Raw genomic sequence first — 14,162 nt, 5'->3', positions numbered from 1 at the left:
TGAACATACCGATCCATGTGGCTTGCCCCTGATTAAACATGGAAGGCTGAAAGGGGGCTAAGGCTTAACGTTTTAGCATTGAATAGGTGATTTCATTCAGCTAGAAGGAGTGTATGGCATATGATATGGACTCATATATGACAAAGTTCCATATTATGACTTTCTATAGGAATATTCTGTATGTACATAGGTATACAAAGAAAAATTTCCAAGTGTGAACATTCACTTCCAATCTTTCTCTGGTCTAGTGTATTGTGTAAACTGTTGTAATCTGTCCCAGCAATCTCCAGAATTTAGATTTGTGATACTCAAACAATGAAAATGGTTACGATGTAAAGTAATATTTTATTTAGTAGCAAGTAGCAGAATGAATTTCAAATGGTGAAGAGAGACAATTTAAGATTGGTAAATGATATAAGATGGGTATATGAGACTTTGTAGGCAAGCTGAAAGACATTCCAGATTGTATTTTGTCGTCTTCATTTATTACAGCAGTGGCTTCCTTGATTCTGGCAAGGGTCTGGGCAGCCAGAGTTAGAGGGATCTGTCAAGAAAGAGATCACAGATTGAAACATGACACAAATAATATAATCATCCTATATCCTGATTTTCAGAAATTTTGCCTGTTTTCTTATAGAAGTTAAATCTCTAAATTCACTTTTTATTGTTGCTATTTATAATTACATACAAATACTGCAACTGCCAATCATATGAGTTAAAAAATGCCGTTTGAGTGATTGGAAAGTGCTCATATGTATTCAGATTTTACTTTTAACAATACGAGTTCCAAGAAAACAAGCAAGGTCTTAAAAGAGTTTTAAAGGCAACCGGCAGGTTTATTCTGATGGCCCATCTGCAAGCAGCATGTTATAGACCAGTGATGGTAATTCTGTCCTGACGTGAATGTTGGATCCATCCCCTAACTATGAGCTATAGACATCTTCATCATTGCAGATCACTTATGTGCTCTCACAACAGATGTTACATTTTAGGCTTGGGAAGCACAACTTATTAAGAAATGTGATAAGTAGGTCATTTGATTTTAATTTTAAGCTATAGACTAACTATATTTGCAAAGCAGCCAATACCTTTAAAAAGAATGTTTAGTTATATATGTTTAAAGTACTAGTAGTAATTACCTTGCTCAACCTTACAATTATAATCAAGAACATCCAAAGCCTCAATTACTTTAACTATAAGATTAAAGTTAATGTATTTCCATCGACAGATAGTTTTTGGTTCACTAATGCATGATTACCTTGTTTGTGAAGATGGTTGTGATGACCATGATGATGATGGTGAGAGCCATGATTCTGTTGTCCAGGTTTATAAGCTGAAAACATACAGATTGAAATTATTATTATTCTATGGTGTGTACAGGTTTTGCATTACATGTTTATGCTGCAACATTTATTACTAGAGGGAAAGCAAAGTGAGAAAACAGAAAAACTGAGCAGTCTCAATGATTTACTTCATTTTTTGGATTTTAAAGGGGAACCTTTCAGCTTAGAAATACAGTACAATCTGCGAGCAGCCCATTATAGAGCGAGAGGACATGAACAGATTGAAAAATAGCTTTAAGGGAAAAGACTCAGGTCCAGTGGGTGGCCCTAATCAAAGATTGACAGCTCTCCCTATGTGTATACAGAGCTAATTGTCAATCACTCATTATAGCAGCCTACTTCACCTGAGTGTACAGAAAGAACAGGGATTTCATTACATAGAATGCAAGGTTTTTCCACAAAAGCATATTTGAATCTGTTAAACTCCTGTTTTATAACACTTATAACATGCTGCTACCACATTGCACTGAATTTCAAAACTGACAGGTTTTCATTAATGGAAGTGTAGTTTGCCACTGCTATTCACTCCAATGTGGGGTTTTCTGTATATCATGTGGGCTTGCTGGGAAGCCTGAACTATAAGAAATCATCTTATAAGTGTAAATTTCCAATAATGTACATATATATATATATATATATATATATATATATATATATATATATATATATATACACACACACACAGTATATCACAAAATGAAGTACACTCCTCACATTTTGTAAATGTTTTATTATATCTTTTCATGGGACAGCAATGAAGATATGACGCTTTGATGCAATGTAAAGCAGTCAGTATACAGCTTGTCTAATAGTGTAAAGTGGTGTGCCCTCTAAATAGCTTCTAAGTGAAAATGGTCACATTTTTCCCACTCAGCCATTTTCTGTCCCCGGTTTCATGTGACTTATTAGTGTTACAAGGTTTCGGGTGTAAATGGGGAGCAGGTGTGTTATATTTGGTGTTATCTCTCACACACACTCTCATACTGGTCACTGGAAGATAAAAATGCCACTTCATGGCAAAAAATTCTCTGAAGATCTGAAAAAAGAATTGCTCTACTTAAAGATGGTCTAGGCTATAAAAAGAATGTCAACACCCTAAAACTGAGCTGCAACATGGTGGCAAAGACCATACAGCAGTTTAACAAGACAGGTTCCACTCAGTACAGGCCTCGCCATGGAGAAACAAAGAAGTTGAGACCACATGCTCAGCTTCATATCCAGAGGTCGTCTTTTCAAAATAGTTATATAAGTGTTGCCAGCATTGCTGCAGAGATTAAAGGTTCGGGTGGGGGGGGGTCCACCTGTCAGTGCTCAGACCATATGCCTTACACTATATATATATACACACATACACACACATATGTATAATGCATAAGTGAAGACATTTATGTTCAGTCCGTAGCCTGACAGCTTAGGTATTTCTTTTGTTTTGTAATGTGACTTGGGAAAATAGGCCGTTTATGGCTAGATTTGAACCAAACCCTGTATTTGGAGTAAAAGTTCTTATGTTATTGAATATAATGTCCATGAAAGATCATTAGAAACATTAAATGCTAGAAACATAGGAGAAGGCTGGCAAGCATGTCATTGGGCATGATTCTAACAGTTTAGCTGAGCGATCATATTTTGTTGATTGATTTGGTAATTCCTACATCAGATTGTTATATCTTTATACATTGTTTCACATGAAAGGAGCTAGAAATTCTGTAAGATCGGAGAATGCAATTATGGAGTATCAGAATATACTGAGAATTAGTGAAAGATCAGTAATTCAATGTATTTCCTCAATATTTTATGTAGCTTATATCTTTATATAAATGTAAAATAGTTTATTGACATTTGTTTTAAAGTTTATATAGTAACAACTTACAGTCTTGGCATGGATTTCCACAGCTGGGCTTTTGTTGGCAGGGATCTGCGCATGGATCCTTGCAAGGATCCTGGCACTGGTTCTTCTGACTGCATGGTCCTCCTTTTATTCCAGACATGACTGGTTAATGGTACGATTTTGCACTCTCGGCTTGTAGATGGGAACACAGAAGTTTTTTCCCCAATGATGTGGGATTTGAGACTTGTCTGTTTATATAGTGGAGCTTGAATCAGGACACATTCCTCCTATTGCTGATCACAGCTACAATTACAAGTTGCTTAAACATACACCTAACTATTAAATATCACATGTACTATACTATTTATTGGGAAATATTGACGTAATAGGGATTATTAGTAAAATTGTGACTAACAACTATGCAAAAATAAGAATAGATTAACCATAGAACAAATGTCATCTCTACAGTAATTAAAAAAGCAATGCACAACGTATCTTTCATAATTTTGAAAATAATTAAAATGTCCAAATGTGTTATTCTAATGTATAAAATCTTATCGTTAAGTGGTCCCTGCTATTTCAGCATACTCTACATTAGTCAAAAGTATGCCCAAATATAAGAAACTTTGTAATACATATTATCAGAGAAATTTGTTTTTCTTTTCCTCCACTTATGAGCCACTTCTTCCTTTGATCTCCCTTCCTGTTTCCTGAAGTCCTTTCTAACATTGAAAACCAGCTCAAATTTAACTTGGTGAAATCAATATGAACAGTCAGCTCACTAAAGTATGAGATTATTGCTCTTATAAGACTGTGTGCATATGTCCTGCCCCGTTGTTGGTCGGGCTGCTCGGATCCGGGATCGTGGTGGCTCGAGGAGCCCAGACCCGGCTTGGCGGACACTTTGATCCGTAAAAGGGGTATTTACAGGGGATTAGTTTGTGACACCACCTGTTGGTTGCGGTAATGGCAGTACCGCCGCTGCTGGAAGGAGTACTGGGGCAAATGGTGTTGGGCAGCAAGGTGTCAGTCCCTCCGCAGGTAGGGAAGGTTCCGGAATCAGGGAGTTGGTGCTTTGGGAGGACTGGGTGCAGGGAACTAGGATACTCACTGTGGGTAGTCGTGGTGCTGGATGAGGTTTAGAAAGGAGACACACACACTGCAGGTAAACCAAAGTCTCTGTGTACAGCTGCCGCTGCCGGGAGCCCATCCAAGTACCCGGTCCCACCGATGTCACTTAGTGATCCGGAGTCTGTCTCTGTTCACAAGTTATGGTCCGTTGGTGGTCCCTGTGGCTTGAAGCTGTTAGGGACCCTGCTCACTATTTGTAGTGTAGCTGTGCTCTTGAGGGCTGGCACGCGGGACTTTAGTGGATTACTGTGTCTGGATACACCCCTGTCCTCTTCGTTGTGCTGATTCCCTCAACATGTGAGCTTGTAAGGAAGTCCTTGGAGGTCCTCTCCCTTACAGATGAATTGCCAGGACTTTGAATCTGCTCCTGACCTAGGGTCCTGTACCCCATCATGCTCTGTACCGGTCAGTTCTTTTGGGCTTTCTGGTGCCGACAGTCCTCCAAGACTATGTCCGTCTCACCCTTGTCCAATGTCACTGCTACCGGCCCCCGACTCCTCTGAACCCGGATCACCACTTGCGACCCAACCAGTGTCCCTAGCTCCTCAGGAGCTCAGTCTCCCAGCTCTTCTCTTTTTGGAGCCTACTTCTCAGCTCTCTGTCTCCTTCTCATAGTCTGCTCAGTCCCCCAGTGGCCTGCTTATCTCCAGTTAGTCCACACCCCTGGTGTGTCTGACAGTGACTTATGTGAGGTGATTGGGTTTTGTGGTGCAGATGGGAGTAACATCGGTTTCTTGGGTACCTGGAACCATAGGGAGTTGGCCCTGCACCCTGGGTAAGGATTAGAGATGAGTGAACCTCTGAAGGCTCGAGTTCAGTTTGGTTCGTCGAACGGAGGCCCCGTTCGATGAAAGTTCGACGAACCTCTCGAACCCCATTGAAAACAATGGGGGGCAAACACAAACACATAAAAACACATAGAAAACACCTTCAAAAGGTGTCCAAAAGGTGCCAAACAACTCCCAACACACTACAAACACATGGGAAAGTGACAAGGACATATACTCATATGAAAACAAAACAGCTGGACAAGTAAAAAGAGGAGGAGACACAGATATAGGCATGTCATGCCCTTCTAAAATCATGTAAAACACATCAAGGGTACTCCAAGCTGAATCTCCTTTTTTTCCAAAAATTGGGTACCACAGACACCTATTCAGTGGCATCACTTGTGCCCCAGTTGCAAACTTGACAGGTAGATTTACATCAAGCACATTCAAAAATACGCCAGCTTTAACTGTCCCCAGGATGACACCGGGGTAGGTAGCAAAGTGTTTGCTGAACCATGACTTGTTCATCTTGGCTCATTTTTAAAAACACCGCAAGGGGACTCCAAGCAGAGTCTCCCTTTTTTCCAAAAATTGGGCCCCACAGACACCACTTCAGTGGCATCACTTTTGCCCCAGTTACAAACTTGGCAGGTGGATTTGCATCAAGCACATTCAATAACACGCCAGCCTTAACTGTCCCCAGGATGACACTGGGGTAGGTAGCAAAGTCCTTGCTGATCCATGACTTGTTCATCTTGGCTCATTTTTATAAACACCCCAAGGAGACTCCAAGCAGAGTCTCCCTTTTTTCCAAAAATTGGGCCATACACACCACTTCAGTGACATCACTTGTGCTCCAGTTGCAAACTGGATATGTTTATTAGCATCAATCACATTCAAAAATATGGCAGCCGTAACTGTCCCCAGGATGACACAGGGGTAGTAAAGTCCTTGTGGATCCATGACTTGTTCATTTTGATGAACGTTAATCTGTCCACATTGTCACTGGACAGACGCGTACGCTTATCTGTCAGCACACACATAGAAGCACTGAAGACACGTTCAGAGACAACGCTGGCTGCAGGACACGGCAAGATGTCCAAGGCATAAGTGGCGAGCTCAGGCCATTTTTCAAGATTTGAAGCCCAAAATGAGCAAGGCTCCAGTTGCAAAGTCATGGCATCGATGTTCATTTGGAGATACTCCTGTATTATCCTCTCCTGCCGTTGACTATGTGTCAGACTGCTTGTCTCTTGTGGCCTTGCATTGGATGGTCTAAAAAATTATATAACGATTCCATAAAATTGCTGTTACCAGCACCAGATACGGTGTTGCTCGTACGGTTTGACTGATAATGACGAGACAGTCCCATGCTTGGCAAGTTACAACTTGGATTTGTATCGGGGATCTAATAGTGTGGCAACCCAGGAGTCATCATTACTTCTAATTCGGACAATCCAAGGGTCATGTTGTAGGTAGTGCAGCAAGAAGAAGCTCATGTGTCTTGCGCATCCATGCGGACCAAGTCCTCGCTGTGTTTGTGGCGGTGAGGTGATAACCGTGCTTTCTTCCTCTGCCCTCTCCCCCCAACCTCGTTTAAACGAAATTTGACCAAGGTCTCCCTCATCTGCTGAGTCTTCCCATCAAGAAATCGTCCTCCATTTCTTCCTGGTCTCCTGCATCTTCCTCAAAATTTTGGCTGCTACCATGTGCCTGTGTTAATCCCTCTCCCCCATCGTCCCATGCCTGCCGCCTTGGTGATGATGAACGTCTGGACCTTGTAGATGTTGGTATCTCTTGCGCATATGAATCCCCCTGTACTTCCTCCCCTTCCTCCCCTTCCTCTTGTCCCACCCCCTTACTCCGAATAGTGTTTAGCGTGTGCTCCAGCATGAAAATGAGTGGAAGTGTCATGCTTATAATGGCATTGTCAGCACTAAACATATTCGTCGCCATGTAGAAATTGTGTAGAAGGGTGCATACGTAGGTCCTTGATCTGAGACCACTTCCGAAGCGTGATCGGCCCCACCTCTGCATCTCGTTGGTCCAGGCTATATGTCATAAAGTATTGCACCAGGGCTCGGCGGTGCTGCCTCAGTCTCTGCAACATGTGGAGAGTCGAATTCCAGCGTGTCGGCACATCGCATTTCAGGCAATGAACCGGCAGGCCGAAAGACTTCTGGAGCAATGCTTGTCGGTCAGCTGCAGTGGTTGAACGGCGGAAGTGAGCAGAGAGTGACCGTGCCCTGTGCAGTTGCCTCATCTAGGCCGGGAGAGTGGGTTAAAAATTGCTGGACAACAAGGTTCAACATGTGAGCCATACAAGGCACGTGTGTCACCTTGCCCCGGCGAAGGGCTGCACTCAGGTTTGTAGCATTGTCGTACACGGCCTTCCCAGGCTGCAGGTTGAGTAGAGACAACCATTTACGAAACTCAGACTGCAGAGCTGACCACAACTCCTCAGCTGTGTGACTCTTATTTCCCAGACATTTCAACGTAAAGACTAACTGATGCCGTTGAGCTCTGTTACCAGCATAGTAAGGAGGTGTGCGGTATTCCTTGTGCGCAGTTACAACGCGGGTGATAAAGGATTTTTTTGGATGTGTGTGTTTATTTTCTTTAACTTACAGGTTAATCATGGAAGGTATCTCGGTGAGACGCCTGCCATGATTAACCTAGGACTTAGTGGCAGCTATTGGCTGCTGCCATTAACTCGTTATTACCCCATTTGCCACCGCAGCAGGGCAATTCGGGATGAGCCGGGTAGAGTCCCAGGACTGTCGCATCTAATGGTGCGGCAATTCCGGCCGGCTGCTGGTTGATATTGTTAGGCAGGGGGGCTTCCCATAACATGGAGCTCCCCATCCTGAGAATACCAGCCTTCAGCCGTGTGGCTTTACCCTGGTTGGTTATCCAAATTGGGGGGACTGTAAGTCGTTTTTTTTAAAAATTATTTTATTTTATTTTTTTTGCTGCTCGATAAAGACACGCCCACCGGCGGCTGTGATTCGTTGCAGTGAGACAGCTGTCACTCAGCGTGGGGGTGTGTCTGACTGCAACCAATCATAGGCGCCGGTGGGCGGGGGAAGCAGGGTATACAAGATGGATTAATGAGCGGCCGGCATTTTCAAAAGAGAAGAAGCTGCCACAGTGTGAACGCCGTGTAGTGCAACGCCGGTGTTTGTGGATCGGTGAGTATGAGAGAGGGGGTGAGAGGGAGAGACCGACATGGCAGAGAGAGAGAGAGACTGAAAGAACTGCGTTTGTTATGGTAAATAAACATGCAGATCCCAACAAAAATGCAGTGCAAACACACTGCTTAGCATTTTTGTAGCGTTTTTCCACAACTCATTGATTTCAATGGGTGTAGAATGCTGCCAAAACGGACAAAAGAATTGACATGCTGCTTTTGTAAACGCAGAGATTTTGTCACATTTTTGAAAATCAAAACGCTGCGTTTAAAAAAGCATTGTGCGCACGGATTTTGCATTGTTCTTATAGACTTTGCTGGGGAAGCAGAACGCATGCATTTTGACAATGTGACACTGCAGCTTAAAATGCTGCAGAAACGCAAAAAAAAGAAAACAACGTGCGCACATGCCCTTATAGCAGGCACTACTAACTAACATTATCTAGAACCCCTTTTACTTAAGAGGGAGGTATCCTGAGTTTTTTTGGGGGGGGGGTGTTTGCATTCTTTTTTATTTTCTGTGCCACTATTTAGTAACATATAGGATAACAGTATTTACTATGTACTCCTTAAGGCTATGTGCGCATGTTGCGTTTTTTTCCATGGAAACGCTGTGTTTTGAACTGCAGCGTAACTGCATGCGTTCAGCTTCCCCAGCAAAGTCTATGAGAAAGCCGAAAAATCAATGCACACACTTCGTTTGTAAACACAGCATTTTGGATGCCCAAAATCGCTGTGGAAAAAAAAGCAGCATGTCACTTCTTTTGTGCGTTGTAGCTGCGTTCTCCACCCATTGAAATCAATGATGTGGGTCAGAACTCAACCAAAATGTACTTGGACTGCATTTTTGTTGCGTTCCGCATGCTTTTTTGACAAGCAAAACACAGGTCTTTTCAGTCTCTGTCAATGCCGGTCAATTTTTGTCTGTGGATGTCAGTGAATCTCCCTCTATCTGTCGGTCGGTCTCTTTCTCTGTCAGTTGGTCGCTCTGTCTGTCTCTCTCTCTCTCTGTCGGTCTCTCTGTCTTTCTGTCCCTCTGTCTGTCCCTCTGTCTGTCCCTCTGTCTGTCCGTCGGTCAGTCTCTCCCCCTCTCTCATACTCACTGATCCCCGATCACCGGGGCGTCGCTGCACGGCGTTCACACTGCTCCGGCGGCTTTTCCTCTTTTGAAAATGCCGGCCGCTCATTATTCAATCTCGTATTCCCTGCTTTCCCCGCCCACCGGCGCCTATGATTGGTTGCAGTCAGACATGCCCCCATGCTGAGTGACAGCTGTCTCACTGCAACTAATCACAGCCGCAGGTGGGCGGGTCTATATCGTGCAGTAAAATAAATAAATTAATTAAAAAAAAAACCAACGTGCGGTCCCCCCCAATTTTGATACCAGTCAAGATAAAGCCACACGGCTGAAGGCTGGTATTCTCAGGATGGGGAGCGTCACGTTATGGGGAGCCCCCAAGCCTAACAATATCAGCCAGGAACCGCCCGGAATTGCCGAATCCATTAGATGCAGCAGTTCCGGGACTTTACCCGGCTCATCCCGAATTACCCTGGTGCGGTAGCAATTGGGGTAATAAGGGGTAAATGGCAGCAGCCCATAGCTGTCACTAAGTCCTAGGTTAATCATGACAGGCGTCTCCCTGAGATACTGTCCATAATTAACCTGTAAGTGAAAGTAAATAAACACACACACCTGAAAAAATCCTTTATTTGGAATAAAAGACAAAAAAACACCCTCTTTCACCACTTTATTAAAATCCCCAAATACCCCTCCAGGTCCGGCGTAATCCAGAGGTCCCGCGACGCATCCAACTCTTCTACATGAAGCAGACAGGTGCGGCCCGTAGAACACCGCTGCCCCTGTAAGCTCCACGCAGCAACTGAAGTGAATCGCGCTGTCAGCGGGGACGTCACTGAGGTAAAGCCGGTGTGTGTGAGGTGATGATGAGGGCTGTAGTGTCGGGATGTGTGCGGGGATGTAGGCGGTAATGTCAGGATGTGTGCGGGAATGTCGGCGGTAATGTTGGGATGTAGGTGGTTATGTCGGGAGGTGTGCGGGGATGTCGGCGGGGATGTCAGGATGTGTGCGGGGATGTCGGTAGTAATGTCGGGATGTTGGTGGTAATGTCGGGATGTTTGCGGTGATGTAGGCGGTAAAGAAAGCCATGGACCCCATAGGGGGGAGGGGCGACATGACCAGAGGGAAGGAAGGGAGTGAAGGCGTTAATAAAGTTGAAATAGGGCATTATGGGAGGATATAAGGGGATTGGTGGAAAAGGGTCCCTATAGGGGAGGGGGGGGAAGTATATAAGTAATGGGGAGGGGTCTTACCTCCCCTTTTGACTCCGGACGACGACAGATTCCCGCCCACCCTCCCTTTGTGGTTTGTGAATTCGTTTTGTTTTTTAGCTATGTTCAAAAAAAAAAAAAGGGAAAAGTAATATTAAAAGAAAAAAAAAAAAAAAGAATGTTGAAAGGGATGTATGTTTGTCGCAGCAGCGGGGGTAGGTCTGGTCCAGAAGCGGTTGTAAGGGATTGTTAGCTGGACCGAGAGGCACTGTCTGGGTATGGTGTCTCCGGGTTCCGGTAAATTGCAGGCACGGGGTTCTGCAAAGTTTGGGGGTATTAATCCGTGGGGTGATTAATACCTCATCTCTGGGTCGGAGTGTTGCGGCCAGGGATATTGGCGTAGGAATTGGTTTCTGGATCGGGCCTACATAAGGTTTTCATGTTTTGTTTATTATGTGTTACCTATTATTGTGTGTTTGGGGTCGCCCGTTGGACGGCGCCCCCTTGTGTTAGTATGTTAATAATAGGTAATAAAGGCTTCTGTGGACAATTTGTTTAACCAAGTCGCATGCAGTCGGTGTGTTATTTTAGGTTAAGTTGGGTATACTAACCATCACGACCGGAGAATCCTTCCTCAGTGGTCATGTCGGGATGTGTGCGGTGATGTAGGCGGTAATGTCGTGATGAAGGCGGTAATGTCGGGATGTGTGCGGGAATGTCAGCGGTAATGTCGGGATGTAGGCGGTAATGTCGGGATGTGTGCGGTGATGTAGGCGGTAATGTCGGGATGTGTGCGGTGATGTAGGCGGTAATGTCGTGATGAAGGCGGTAATGTCGGGATGTGTGCGGGAATGTTGGCGGTAATGTCGGGATGTAGGCGGTAATGTCGGGATGTGTGCGGTGATGTAAGCGGTAATGTCGGGATGTAGGTGGTGATGTCGGCGGTAATGTCGGGATGTAGGTGGTAATGTCAGGATGTGTGTGGGAATGTCGGTGGTAATGTCGGAATGTAGGTGGTAATGTCGGGATGTGTGCGGTGATGTCAGCGGTAATGTCGGGATGTGTGCGGGGATGTCGGCGGTAATGTCGGGATGTCGGCGGTAATGTCGGGATGTGTGAGGGGATGTTGGCGGTAATGTCAGGATGTAGGCAGTAATGTCGGGATGTGTGCGGGGATGTCGGCGGTAATGTCGGGATGTGTACGGTGATGTAGGCGGTAATGTCGAGATGTGTGCGGGGATGTGTGCAGTGATGTCGGGATGTGTGCGGGGATGTGTGCGGTGATGTCGGGATGTGTGCGGTGATGTCGGGATGTGTGCGGTGATGTCGGGATGTTTGCGGTGATGTCGGGATGTGTGCGGTGATGTAGGTGGTAATGTCGGGATGTGTGCGGGGATGTAGGCGGTAATGTCGGGATGTGTGCGGTGATGTAAGCGGTAGTGTGGGGATGTGTGTGGTGATGTAAGCGGTAATGTCGGGATGTGTGCGGTGAAGATGATAATCAGGACGCCACACACAGACAGAGCTGCAGTATGACAATGAAGTCGGGTGAAGTTCACCCGAGTTCATTCTCATCGCGCAACTCTGTCTGTGTGTGCTGTCAGCCGGCATGTAGCAGAGCTGAATTGCCGGGGGAACGCACTGTCAGAAATGAATCCAAATCGCATGCAAAACGTATGGAAAAAGCATCCAAAATGCATATGTTGTGGATGCATTTTATTTTATAAATGCAGTGTCCAATCTGCCAGAGGGTGCGTTCTTTTCCGCACTGCAAAGAATGCAACATGCGCACATAGCCAGTGATAATTGATCTGTTTTTTGATCCATAATCTGTGAGTAAGTCTGTCAAGTTTCCTGCATCTAAAGCCTGCTTTACATGTTACGATTTCGCATACGATATCGTATGGAATCGTAACCGCCCCCATCGTATGTGCGGCACGTTCAATTTATTGAAAGTGCCGCACAAACGATTAACCCCCGTCACACGTACTTACCCGTCCATATGACCTCGATGTGGGCGGCGAACATCCACTTCCTGGAGTGGGAGGGACGTTCGGCGTCACATCGACGTCACGCGGTAGCCGGCCAATAGAAGTGGAGGGGCGGAGATCAGCGGGACGTCAACATCCCGCCCACCTCCTTCCTTCCGCATTGCTGGCCCGGAGCCGCAGGACGCAGGTAAGATCTGTTCATCGTTCCCGGGGTGTCACACACTGCGATGTGTGCTACCCCAGGTACGATGAACAATCTGACCTTCAATTTTTAGGAATTGAACGACGTGTATGTGATGAACGTTTTAACATTCAATCGCAATCGCACGTAGCTGTCACACACTACAATGTACCTTACGATGCCAGATGTGCGTCACTTACGACGTGACCCCGCCGACACATTGTAAGATATATTGTAGCGTGTAAAACGGGCTTAAGGCTATGTGCGCACTTAGTGTTTTTACCTGCGTTTCCGCAGCGCTTTGAACTGCAGCGTATTAATGCCAAAAGGCATGCGTTTTGTTTTTCAAGAAAAGTCTATAAGAAATAGGGATTTCTTGTGCGCACAATGTTGTTAAAAATGCAACGTTTTAGTTCCAGAAAATTTGGCAAAAACTCAGCGTTTAAATAAGCAACATGTCAATTGTTTTTGCCATTTTAACAGCGTTTTTGCTAACTTTGGAGTCAATGAGAAAATTCAAAATGCATTCTTCTTCAAAATCCTAGTGTTTTACATGCTTTTTTGATGCAGAAAGCATGCTTTTTGGACCAAATAAATGCATGCGTTTTTGACAAAATATTAAGGGCATGATATGTCCCTTTACACACACACACATAGTCCGACAATTAAATTTATGAAAATCAAGAAATTAACGTTATTTTATGCATAAATATTAGCAAACAATTATCATTTTAATAAAATAAGCCATTTTGTGTATGATTTTAATCATATTTGTTATCATTTTTTTCCTTTTTTTTTCATAGTGTTTGAATGTTTAAACTTTATTTAGTAGTGTATTTGTAGTCAAAACGCATCTGACTTTAAGCAGTGAAAAAGCATGTAAAACGCGGTAAAAACGCAAGCGGATTTATAGCATTTTTGTGGTCAAAAACAATTTTGACAAAGACTATTTCTGCCAGAGGATGCGTTTAGAACTGCAACTACCTCGACGCAAAGTGTGCACATAGCCTAATTGTTTATTCTATATTACAATGGTTTTCCTTCATTCAAGCAATGTTCGTCTGTTGGTATGTGCAGTAGTTTAGATTCCGCTAAACACTCAGTATGAGATGTTTCAATTTACACTGCAACATTTCATCATTATTTCCATTCATTTTTTGGATGGTTTATATGTTTGTTTAATTTTGCTTACTTATTGCAATATTAATGAAGACTACATATCTAATGGGCTATTTATAATAATCCTTGGGCTTATGTTTGCTGATCCATCCTATGTGATGAAATTGAAGACTCCTTATTTGAATGTCCATGAGCTTTCCTGGACTAAAGGGTGCTTTACACGCTGCGACATTGCTAACGATATATCGTCGGGGTCACATCGTTAGTGACGCACATCCGGCGCTGTTAGCGACATCGCAGCGTTTGACACCAAGGAGCGA

General features: G+C 44.2%; 1 long non-coding RNA gene across 1 annotated transcript; it reads right to left on the bottom strand.

Moving 5' to 3' along the window:
• Positions 1-325: 325 nt before the first annotated feature.
• LOC142309824 (uncharacterized) lies at positions 326-3,410 on the bottom strand. The gene is made up of 3 exons (XR_012754006.1): positions 3,214-3,410; positions 1,259-1,333; positions 326-544 (listed from the first exon to the last, which is right to left on the bottom strand). It is a non-coding gene; the product is annotated as an uncharacterized LOC142309824 (long non-coding RNA).
• Positions 3,411-14,162: the final 10,752 nt, after the last annotated feature.

The sequence above is a fragment of the Anomaloglossus baeobatrachus genome, chromosome 5 (assembly GCF_048569485.1).
Source record: "Anomaloglossus baeobatrachus isolate aAnoBae1 chromosome 5, aAnoBae1.hap1, whole genome shotgun sequence".
NCBI lineage: Eukaryota > Metazoa > Chordata > Amphibia > Anura > Aromobatidae > Anomaloglossus > Anomaloglossus baeobatrachus.
The sequence above is the reverse complement of the archived record's forward strand: the minus strand, read 5'-3'. Positions and strand labels throughout refer to the sequence as shown.